The sequence below is a fragment of the Ovis aries genome, chromosome 2, assembly GCF_016772045.2.
Source record: "Ovis aries strain OAR_USU_Benz2616 breed Rambouillet chromosome 2, ARS-UI_Ramb_v3.0, whole genome shotgun sequence".
Lineage (NCBI taxonomy): Eukaryota > Metazoa > Chordata > Mammalia > Artiodactyla > Bovidae > Ovis > Ovis aries.
In genome coordinates this window covers 218,485,171-218,495,291 of record NC_056055.1, presented here as the reverse complement: position 1 = coordinate 218,495,291, position 10,121 = coordinate 218,485,171, and positions in this window count along the sequence as shown.

Below are 10,121 nucleotides of genomic sequence, written 5' to 3'. Positions count from 1 at the left end.
AAATCATGGAGATAGCATGTCCCTCTGATATGGTGCGATGACAGTGGCACTTTACTTTTGTGGTCTTGCTTCAAACCCATAACCGAAGTCCAATCATGAAAAAAAAAAAATCAGACAAATGCGAATTGTGAGGTGTCCTACAAAATCAAGATCATAAAAAAAACAGAGTCTGAGAAATTGTCACAGTCAAGGGGAGCTTAAGGAGACATGAATGTAAATGTAAAATGGGATCCTGGAACAGAAAAAGACATTAGGTAAAAAACTAAAGAGCTCTGAATAAACTGTGGACTTTAGTTAATAATAATGTATAAATATTGGTTCACTGGGGGCTTTCCAGATGGTGCTAGTGGTAAGAATCCACCTGCCAATGCAGGAGGCATAAGAGATGTGGGTTTGATCCCTGGGTTGGGAAGATCCCCTGGAGGAGGGCGTGGCAACCCACTTTAGTATTCTTGCCTGGAGCTTGGCAAGCTCTGTGCATAGGGTCGCAAAGAGTCAGACACGACTGAAGTGACTTAGCACGCATGCACATATTGGCTCATTGATTATAATAAATGTACCATACTAATTAAGATGTTAATAACAGAGGGACCTGGGTTTTTTAAAAAGTATATGGGAACTGTGTATAATCGCTTTGATTTTTTTTTTTTTTTAGGCCATGCTGCACTGGCATTTGAGATCTTAGTTCCCCAACCAAGGATCAAACTGGTACCCACTGCAGTAGGAGCATGGAGAAGGCAATGGCACCCCACTCCAGTACTCTTGCCTGGAAAATCCCATGGACGGAGGAGCCTGGTGGGCTGCAGTCCATGGGGTCGCTAAGAGTCGGACATGACTGAGCGACTTCACTTTCACTTTTCACTTTCATGCATTGGAGAAGGAAATGGCAACCCACTCCAGTGTTCTTGCCTGGAGAATCCCAGGGATGGCGGAGCCTAGTGGGCTTCCGTCTATGGGGTTGCACAGAGTCGGACACGACTGAAGTGACTTAGCAGCAGCAGCAGCAGCAGTAGAAGCATGGAATTTTCTTTTTCCTTTGCTTCACTAACAAAGGTTTATTATTTTTGTCTTTCTTTTAAATTATTTTTAATTGAAGGATAATTGTTGTATGTTGTGTTGGTTTCTACCATATATCAACGTAAATCAGCCATAGGTATACGTATACCCACCCTCCCTCTTAAACCTTCCCCCCACCTCCCACTGGGAGCAAGAAGTCTTAACCACTGCCAGGGAAGTTTCTCTTCAGTAAAAAAATTTTTATTTATTTATTTATTTGGGTGTACCAGTCTTAGTTTCGGCATGTGGGATCTAATTCCCTGACCAGGGATCAAACTTGGGCCTCCTGCCCTGGGAGCATGGAGTCTTAGCCACTGGACCCAGGGAGCGCCCCCCCACACCTTTTTTTTTCTTTTTATAAATCTTAAACTTTTCTAAAAAAATAAAGTCTATTAAAACACACACACACACACACACACACACAAGCCAAGATCACAAGTGAACTCCATGAAAACAGAGTCTCAGTTGTCCACCTTTGCATCCTAGGACTGAGCACAGAGCCTGGCGTGACAGTGGCAATGGATACATGTTGCATAGGGAAATGGTACCTTGCATGGTATAATGTTGATGATGAGTTTTTAAGGGGATTTTTATTTGTCTGGGCTTCTCTGCATTTCAAGGTCAATCCACTTATGTTAGAACTAAAAAAGGCTTTAATATAGCTCCAAGTGGAAACTGAGGCCCAGAGAGGTCAAGGGACTCGCCCAAGGTCATAGAGCCAATGAATGACTTCCAGACAAGTGCTCTTGCTACCGTGTCACAAGATCTGAGCTGATTCCTCAGGTGCAAAATGAGTATACCATAACATTTAAGGTTCTTGAAAAATGAAAGTGTTCATCACTCAGTCGTGTCCAACTCTTTGTGATCCTATGGACTGTATGTACCCCGCCAGGCTCCTCTGTGGATGGAATTTTCCAGGTAAGAATACTGGCGTGGGTAGCCATTCCCTTCTCCAGGAAATCTTCCAGACCCAGGGATCCAACCTGGGTCTCCTGCATTGGAGGCAGATTATTTACCTTCTGAGCCACCGGAGAAGCTTAAATAACTTCTATGAATTGCCTAGTGAGCATTTCTAAATGATGGCTATTATTGTTGAGATGATGATACCTGATTTCAATATCTCTTGATGCTTTATCCGTCCTGTTTTCTGTTCTCCCACACTCAGGGAACTATGACAGATTTGTTTTCTACTTTTACCTTAAAAATATGCCCATCTCTTTTCTCTTTAATTTCTTTAGCTTGAACACAATGAGACTATTAAAGTCTTGGCTGTTGCTACCTGCCTCGTGGGTACCACCGATGGAGTAGGGTGTGCTCAGCATCCCTCAGTTTCACCAGAAGCTCCATTCACACATTCTCTGTGCCTCGAGGATGAAGGATGGCAGGGGGCCAAGGAAATCAGTCTCTTTTCCCTCAGAAGAGAAACACACTGCTTTTGGGGGATGACTTCTGGAAATTTCTTTACCCAAACTATACCCTGCCTCCAGAAAACTATAAATTAAAATATATTGGACACAAATGGGACTGGTGAAGCAGTGCTGAGGAACAAGCACTGGGGAATTCCCGAGTGGTCCAGCGGTTAGTCGCTCAGAAGTGTCTGACTCTTTGTGACCGCGTGGACCATAGCCCACCAGGCTCCTCTGTCCCTGGGATTCTCTAGGCAAGAATACTGGAGTGGGTTGTCTTTTTCTTCTCCAGGGGATCTTGCTGACCTAGGGATCAAACTCAGGTCTCCCACATTACAAGCAGATTCTTTACCATCTGAGCCACCGGTGAAAGTGAAATCTTGGGCTTCCCAGGTAGCATTAGTGATAAAGAACCCGCCTGCCGATGCAGGAGACGCAAGGAGATGAGGGTTTGATCTCTGTGTAGGGTAGATCCCTTGGAGGTCATGACAACCCATTCCAGTATTCTCACCTGGAGAATCCCCATGGACAGAGGAGGCTGGTGGGCTATGATCCCTAGGGTCACAAAGAGTTGGACTCCACTAAAGCGACTTAGCAGGCACACCAGTGGTTATGACTCAGCACTTTCACTGTGGTGTGGCCTGGGTTCAATCTCTGGTCAGGCCCAGCCAAAAAAATAAAAAGAAGCAAAACAAGCAGTCTCACGGTCCTCCTGTTCCAGCTATTCCAGTCTGTGCCTCTCAGTCAAGCAGGAGCTGGGGAAGGACAGCCAGCCTGGCACTGGGGCAGCCTGAGCTGAGGTGAGCTCTCCTGGGTTGGGTCTAGGGTCTAGTTTAGATCATCTTTTAGTGTATTTACCCCCTCCCACCCCATCTTCTGTATAGCTTCCCCTGTCTCTGACCTTCAGAGAGATAGAGAAAGAAAAAGCAAGAGAAGAGACAATGCTTCGGTAGGAATGCAGTAGAGTGGCTGAAAATGAGACACTCCATTATAAGAGGAAATTGTTCATGTTCAGAGTAATTTTTTCAAAACCAAACAATTCTCTTTAAATAGCAAGCGTGAGGATGTACAAATAGCACTCTCATGAAATCAGCTCTAAGTGGCTTCAGAGAATTGTGCGAGGAGTCTCAATTTATCTTATCTGTGGGCTCGTAAATCTCATCCCCATTAAAGGACCATCAGGTATACAGGTTGTTAATGGTGATGTGTACCCATAAAAGTCTCCGTCAAAAGCTCTGCTGAGTCACTCCCACTCCACCAGAGCCAACAGAATTCACTTTTTGCTTTCATAAAAATAAATAAAAGTTGCTTCCAGGGAAGAGTGCTTTTAGCTGTTTCATCAACCAGTTCTCTTGGGGGCATATGCAACATTGTATTTTTGAAAGAAATCTGAGGTGCATGCAACATCCTATGTTCATCTCATGGTGCAGACAGAAAGGGCTCATCCCGGAGTCCTGGGCCCCTGGTTGTTTTTTCACTTTGTGCCTGAAGAGCTCTTTGTTCACTCTTCACTGGTGGCCACAGATGAAAGTGAAGTCTGCACAGGACTGTTGAGAGTGCTGTGGGCCCAGCTCGACTGGGAGGGACTGACCAGCAAGAGGAGGGCAAAGCTGCCAAGGCCTGGACACCTGGGAAGAATTGGGTGTCAGAAATGGATTCTTTCCTTCTTCCCTTCTCTCTCCACGTTTACTGCATGGCATGTAGGATCTTAGTTCCCCAACCAGGGATGGAACCCATGACTCCTGGAGCAGGAGCTCAGAGTCTTAACCACTGGACTGCCAGGGAAGTCCCTACCTGGCCACTCTTAAAAGGGATAAGGGAGATCAATATGACACAATGGCCAAATGTGTTATGTATAATAAAAGGAGCCATTGCCAGTAGGAAGAGTTTGATATAATTTTTATAAAAACAAATTTTATGTATATTTACACAGATTTGTTTGTATAGGGAGTAAGTTACCAGTGGTTTCATCCCAAATTGTTGAGTTATCCCAAAGAGTTATCACATCTAGGAAATAGGGCTGGGAGTAGGGTGGGGATATAGAACTTTCATTTTTGTATTCAGACATTTCTAGATTAATGTTTACATAGAATTTATAATAACGAATAGAGCAGTGGGTGAAGGGACAGGCTTTTCAATAAGTGGTGCAGAGATAACTGCATCTTCATATAGAAAAAAATTAACTTTGATCTTATCTCACCCCTTGTACCCAAAAATAAACTTCCGGTGGATTGTTGATCTAAACATTAAAAGCAAAACAATAAAGCTTCTAGAAGATATTGTATTTGCAACTTTGGGGTCATGGTTACACAGGTATTTTATATTTTGTTAAATTGTAAATTTGTTTCATGAATTCTTTGGCATATTCTATTTCATTAGCCTCCCCCAAATAAAGGTTAGAAAGAAGAGTAAGAGTGCCAGGTACTCAATGTATCTGTTGAATGGTTTGGGGTAGGGAGCATGTAGGCAGAAGGTGTCATAATACCCCAAAGACTATGACTCACAGGCTTCTCAGTGCTGTCTGCGATGATAAGGAATCCATTTTCTTCTCGGAGAAACCCCCTACCCTTGGAAAACACACCACCAAAATAAAAGTTAGGTATGAGAGACTGTCAGTGACTCCTCCTTAAGCTTCTAAGCCTTTTTTTAACCTTGTAATCCTGAACTTGGTAAGAAGTCAGAGAATAGGGTGAAAAGATAAGATTGGACTTCTTTTCATCCCCTTTGCAGTTTAAAATTCACTTGAAAAGAGCTTCAGAAAGCATCATTTCCAATAGATAAGAATGCACAGATAAGGCAAAACCCCAGAGTCAGCAGTGAGGGTACGGCACCTCCAGCTGTTTCTCAGCTCTCCCTCTGACCTAGAAAAAGGCTTGTGGGAAACCAAGTAGGAAAAGACATGATTAATTCACGCACAAGTGGATTGAGGCCAGCAGGATTCCTTACTGCCTCTCAGAGTCTTCCTGATGCCAGCCCTCGAGGCAGAAATTAACCAGGGTCATTCAGGGAACCAGACTTCACTTGACAACCTGGTGAGGAGAGGCAGAGACAGCTGCAGAGGGCCTTTAAGGGGAACACTGTTGGCGGGGACAAGAGTGGGATGAGATGCCCCCAGATTTTCTTCATTCCAACTGACATTTCCAGAAAACATGGTGGATGGTGGTGTGCGTGTCTGGACTGAACTGCAGAGTGAAGGAGGAAGTTAGTGTGGAAATCCTTCCTTAAACCCAAAGGTATTCACTACCTAAATAAGTCCAAATGTCTTTTACTGAATCACAGAAATAGCTGGACAGATCTCAACACATTTCAGAGATACATTTGGGGAGGTATAACGTAAAATATATAGGCTGCATGGGGTAAATGGAATTTGCTTTGGAGGACTTCAGAGACATCTTGGGGGGAGGGGGAATTTTTCTCCAGAGTAGCTGAAACTGAAGTTTAACTGGAGGCCTCAGATAGTGGCTCAACAGGCCATCTTAATGATACTAAGACCACAAAGGAAGAATGGTTTCAAACTTGAGCACCCTCCCACTGGCAGGCACTGACCTGACACCTGGAAGTATCTCAAAGGCAGGCCCTGGGATGAATGCAGTAGGTTATCTGATAATTTGATTTGGAAGTGATTCTTCCAACTGGCACTGTATGTTTCAGAATCACCTACACATTCACTTTTACTTTGAAGTGTACCCCTCGTATCCTAGCCACACTCCTGGAGTGAGAAGTGATTATTAATGGAAGCAGGAAATGAGGTCCTAAGCAATGAAACAACTTGACCAAACAGCAAAAACTGGGCATGTCCACAGACTCATGGGAGAGGGCTTCTGAACATTTCTCAAGCTGTGTGATTTAAGGGCATCATGCAGGGGCTAAGGAGAGGCACTGGGACACGCTGGGGAGAAACGCTGCTTTCTGAAACTCAGGATCTGACTATGATCCCAAACCTTTTTGCTTCCGGAGCCTCGACTCATTTCAGCAATTTGTCCTTAATGAAGAGACTGTATTCTTTCCAATGAGCTCCCAGGACAGCAAAAATCACATGGGCAAACTTACTGTAGGATTGTTAGCATTTCTTTTCAGAGGTTCTGTCCCCACTGGGCCAGCTGCCAACAGGCTCCCTGGTGCACAACTGACCCTGTCCTTCTCCATATCTGCATCGTTCACATGTCCGCTGCAGATGGACAACAGCCATGCAGTGATGTAATTGGCTCTCCAGAGCTGCTGCTCATGAAGGGACTTAATACAGCTTATGTGAAAGAGATGGGAATACCAGACCATCTGACCTGCCTCTTGAGAAACCTGTATGCAGGTCAGGAAGCAACAGTTAGAACTGTACATGGAACAACAGACTGGTTCCAAATAGGAAAAGGAGTACGTCAAGGCTGTGTATTGTCACCCTGCTTATTTAACTTCTATGCAGAGTACATCATGAGAAACGCTGGGCTGGAGGAAGCACAAGCTGGAATCAAGATTGCCAGGAGAAATATCAATAACCTCAGATATGCAGATGACACCCTTACAGCAGAAAGTGAAGAAGAACTAAAGAGCCTCTTGATGTAAGTGAAAGAGGAGAGTGAAAAAATTGGCTTAAAGCTCAATGTTCCGAAAACTAAGATCATGGCATCCAGTCCCATCACTTCATGGCAAATAGATGGGGAAACAGTGGAAACAGTGGCTGACTTTATTTTTCTGGGCTCCAAAATCACTGCAGATGGTGATTGCAGCCATGAAATTAAAAGACCCTTACTCCTTGCAAGGAAAGTTATGACCAACCTAGACAGTATATTAAAAAGCAGAGACATTACTTTGCCAACAAAGGTCTGTCTAGTCAAGGCTATGGTTTTTCCAGTGGTCATGTATGGATGTGAGAGTTGGACTATAATTGATGCTTTTGAACTGTGGTGTTGGAGAAGACTCTTGAGAGTCCCTTGGACTGCAAGGAGATTCAACCAGTCCATCCTAAAGGAGATCAGTCCTGGCTGTTCATTGGAAGGACTGATGTTGAAGCTGAAACTCCAATACTTTGGCCACCTCATGCGAAGAGTTGACTCATTTGAAAAGACCCTGATGCTGGGAAAGATTGAGGGCAGGAGGAGAAGGGGGCGACATAAGATGAGATGGTTGGATGGCCTCACCAATTCAATGGACATGGGTTTGGATGGACTCTGGGGGTGACGGACAGGGAGGCCTGGTGTGCTGCCGTTCGTGGGGTCGCAAAGAGTTGGACACAGCTGAACAACTGAACTGATGTGATCAAACAGCAGCCTCTGCTCTATGTTAATCACTCTTAGAAAAATATTTAAGTTCCTGTTTGGGAAGAAATGATAGTAAAATTTAGGTAGACCATTTGTCCTCTGGAAGCTTCCAACAAGATTACTCGTTGTTAAAGACAAATGTGGTCAGGTGGAACAGCTCTCAAAGTTAAAAAATAAAATGCAAAGCTGGGAGTGAGATAGTGTGAGACAACCTCAGGTCGCCCAAGGGAGAGCCCTGGCAGGAGTTCTCTCCCAGGCCTTTGGTCCTGGATCTTCTCCAGACAACCACAGGTAGTTCTAATGTCAGTGGGTGATGAGGAAACCAAAGTCCTGATTATTCATGGAGATCTGGGGCCCCAACAGGGAATTCAGTGGCAGGATAAACCAGCAGGTGCAGCCTCAGCTGCTAATCCCACAATCCCTCAGAAAGACAGAAGAAGCATCTCATGCCCCTTAAGTTTAGGTGTTCGGGTAGACTTTCTGAAGAGCTCTGACCCTGCGGGGAAGTCAGGAGCAGGAAATTGATAATGGTGATTAATAGGAAGCAGTCATCAAAGGCCAGGTTTGACCCCAGAAAGCAGCAAGGTCAGCGTCTTCCTCGTTATTCCCTGAGACTGGAGCTTACAGAGGACGTGACCCTCAGCCCAGACTGTGCTGCGATCAGAGAGACTGAACAGCAGTGAGGGGGCTGGGTGGCCCCCAAAGAGCCCCTCTCTCAACTGCAGTGGTCTGGGAGCCCAGGAAAGGGTGCTCAAAGAGATAGAAAGGGGTACATCCCCGGGTCTCATCCTAGTCTGTTGAGCAGAGGCCGACTGGGGGCCTGCAGAGAGACCAGGCAAGGTTCACAGACACTGCTCACCATCCCCCCGCCTCACCAAGCATCGTGGGCCGCCTGCCCTGGCCAAGTGGCACACTGACCCCTAGAGTGGGCCCTGGAGGGGGCCTGGCTGCCGCGCTGCTCTGTCTCTTCCCAGCCGAGACACCCTCCGTTCAGCTTCTGCATCTACACAGTGAAAATGCAGCTACCTACCTCAGGGCTGGGGTTCACCGTGTCCGTATGTGAAAAGTGATCGGCCTGGTCAGTGCCCCACATCTGCAGCACGGTGCAAAACCGTTCGGGCCTAACCTTCTGTATAGCTCCGGAAACCCTACTCAGTGCTGTCTGGTGACCTAAATGGGAAGAAAATCCAAAAACGGGGGGATATGTGTATATGCTTTGGGGGCTTCCCTGATGACTCAGTGGTACACAATCTGCCTACAATGCAGGAGACAGAGGAGATGCAGGTTTGATTCCTGGGTCAGGAAGACCCCCTGGAGGAGGGCATGGCCACTCACTGCAGTATTCTTGCCTGGAGAATCCCATGGACAGAGGAGCCTGGTGGGCTACAGTCCATGGGGTCACAAAGAGTTGGACACAACGGAAGCAATAGCCGAAATGAAAACACATCATTGTAAATCAGCTATACTCCAATAAAAATTAATTTTAAAAATCATTTAGACCTAAGAATCCACACCAGCAAATGCGGGGCTCACTCCAAGCCAGCACTTACGCCTGCCCCCTGGCTTTGCACAATACCAACTAGAGCAGCAATGCCTTCATTTTCTAAACACTTAAAAAAAAAAAATCCACTTCCTGAACTCCCATTTGGATCCTCCTCTTCCCAACCCCATATGTGGAGTGCTCGGCTTTGGGTCAGATCTGCTTTGCTCCTGAAGCCACCAACCCCCTAGATGATCTCATGCGTCCCCATGACCATAAACACCATTCACAGCAGGGGAAGGCAGAGTTAGAAGACTCAGATCCCCTACTGCCCACAGAACATGTCTGCTTGGATGAACCTTGCTATGGCTGGGTTTTCCAGAAACACACTGAGATGGAGTTTGGGACGCAAGAGGCTTATCAGAGATGGCCTGTGAAAGGAAGTGGGAGGACGCAGGGCAGAGGCAGGTGAGCTGTGAGGCTGACAACCCAGTGTGAAGTGAGAGTTGTGCAGTGAAGAGCGCCCACCGGAGGTGTCTTGCACCAGACCCACCTTGCTCGGTCCCTGATGCATGCTGTCCCTTGAAAGGTGTAATCAAGTGCTCTGCAGCCTGAGATTCACCGGAAGTGGTGGGCAGGTCGAGGCTATTTGCTGAGTATACTTTCGCAGCTGGGCGGCAAGCTCCTCCTCCAAGGGAAGCTGGGCAAGAGTTGCCAGGGCTGCCACAGCTTGTCCAGGGGCCACCTCAAACTTGGTAAGACCATAACCAACCGTGGACTTCTCCCTGCCCCCCAACCTCTATTCTCCCACCTTTGTGTGTGTGTGTGCGCGTGCTGGGTCTTAGTTATGGCATGCAAGATTTTCGATCTTCATTGCACAGCACGTGGGATCTTTAGTTTTGGCATGTGAACTCTTAGCTGTGTAGT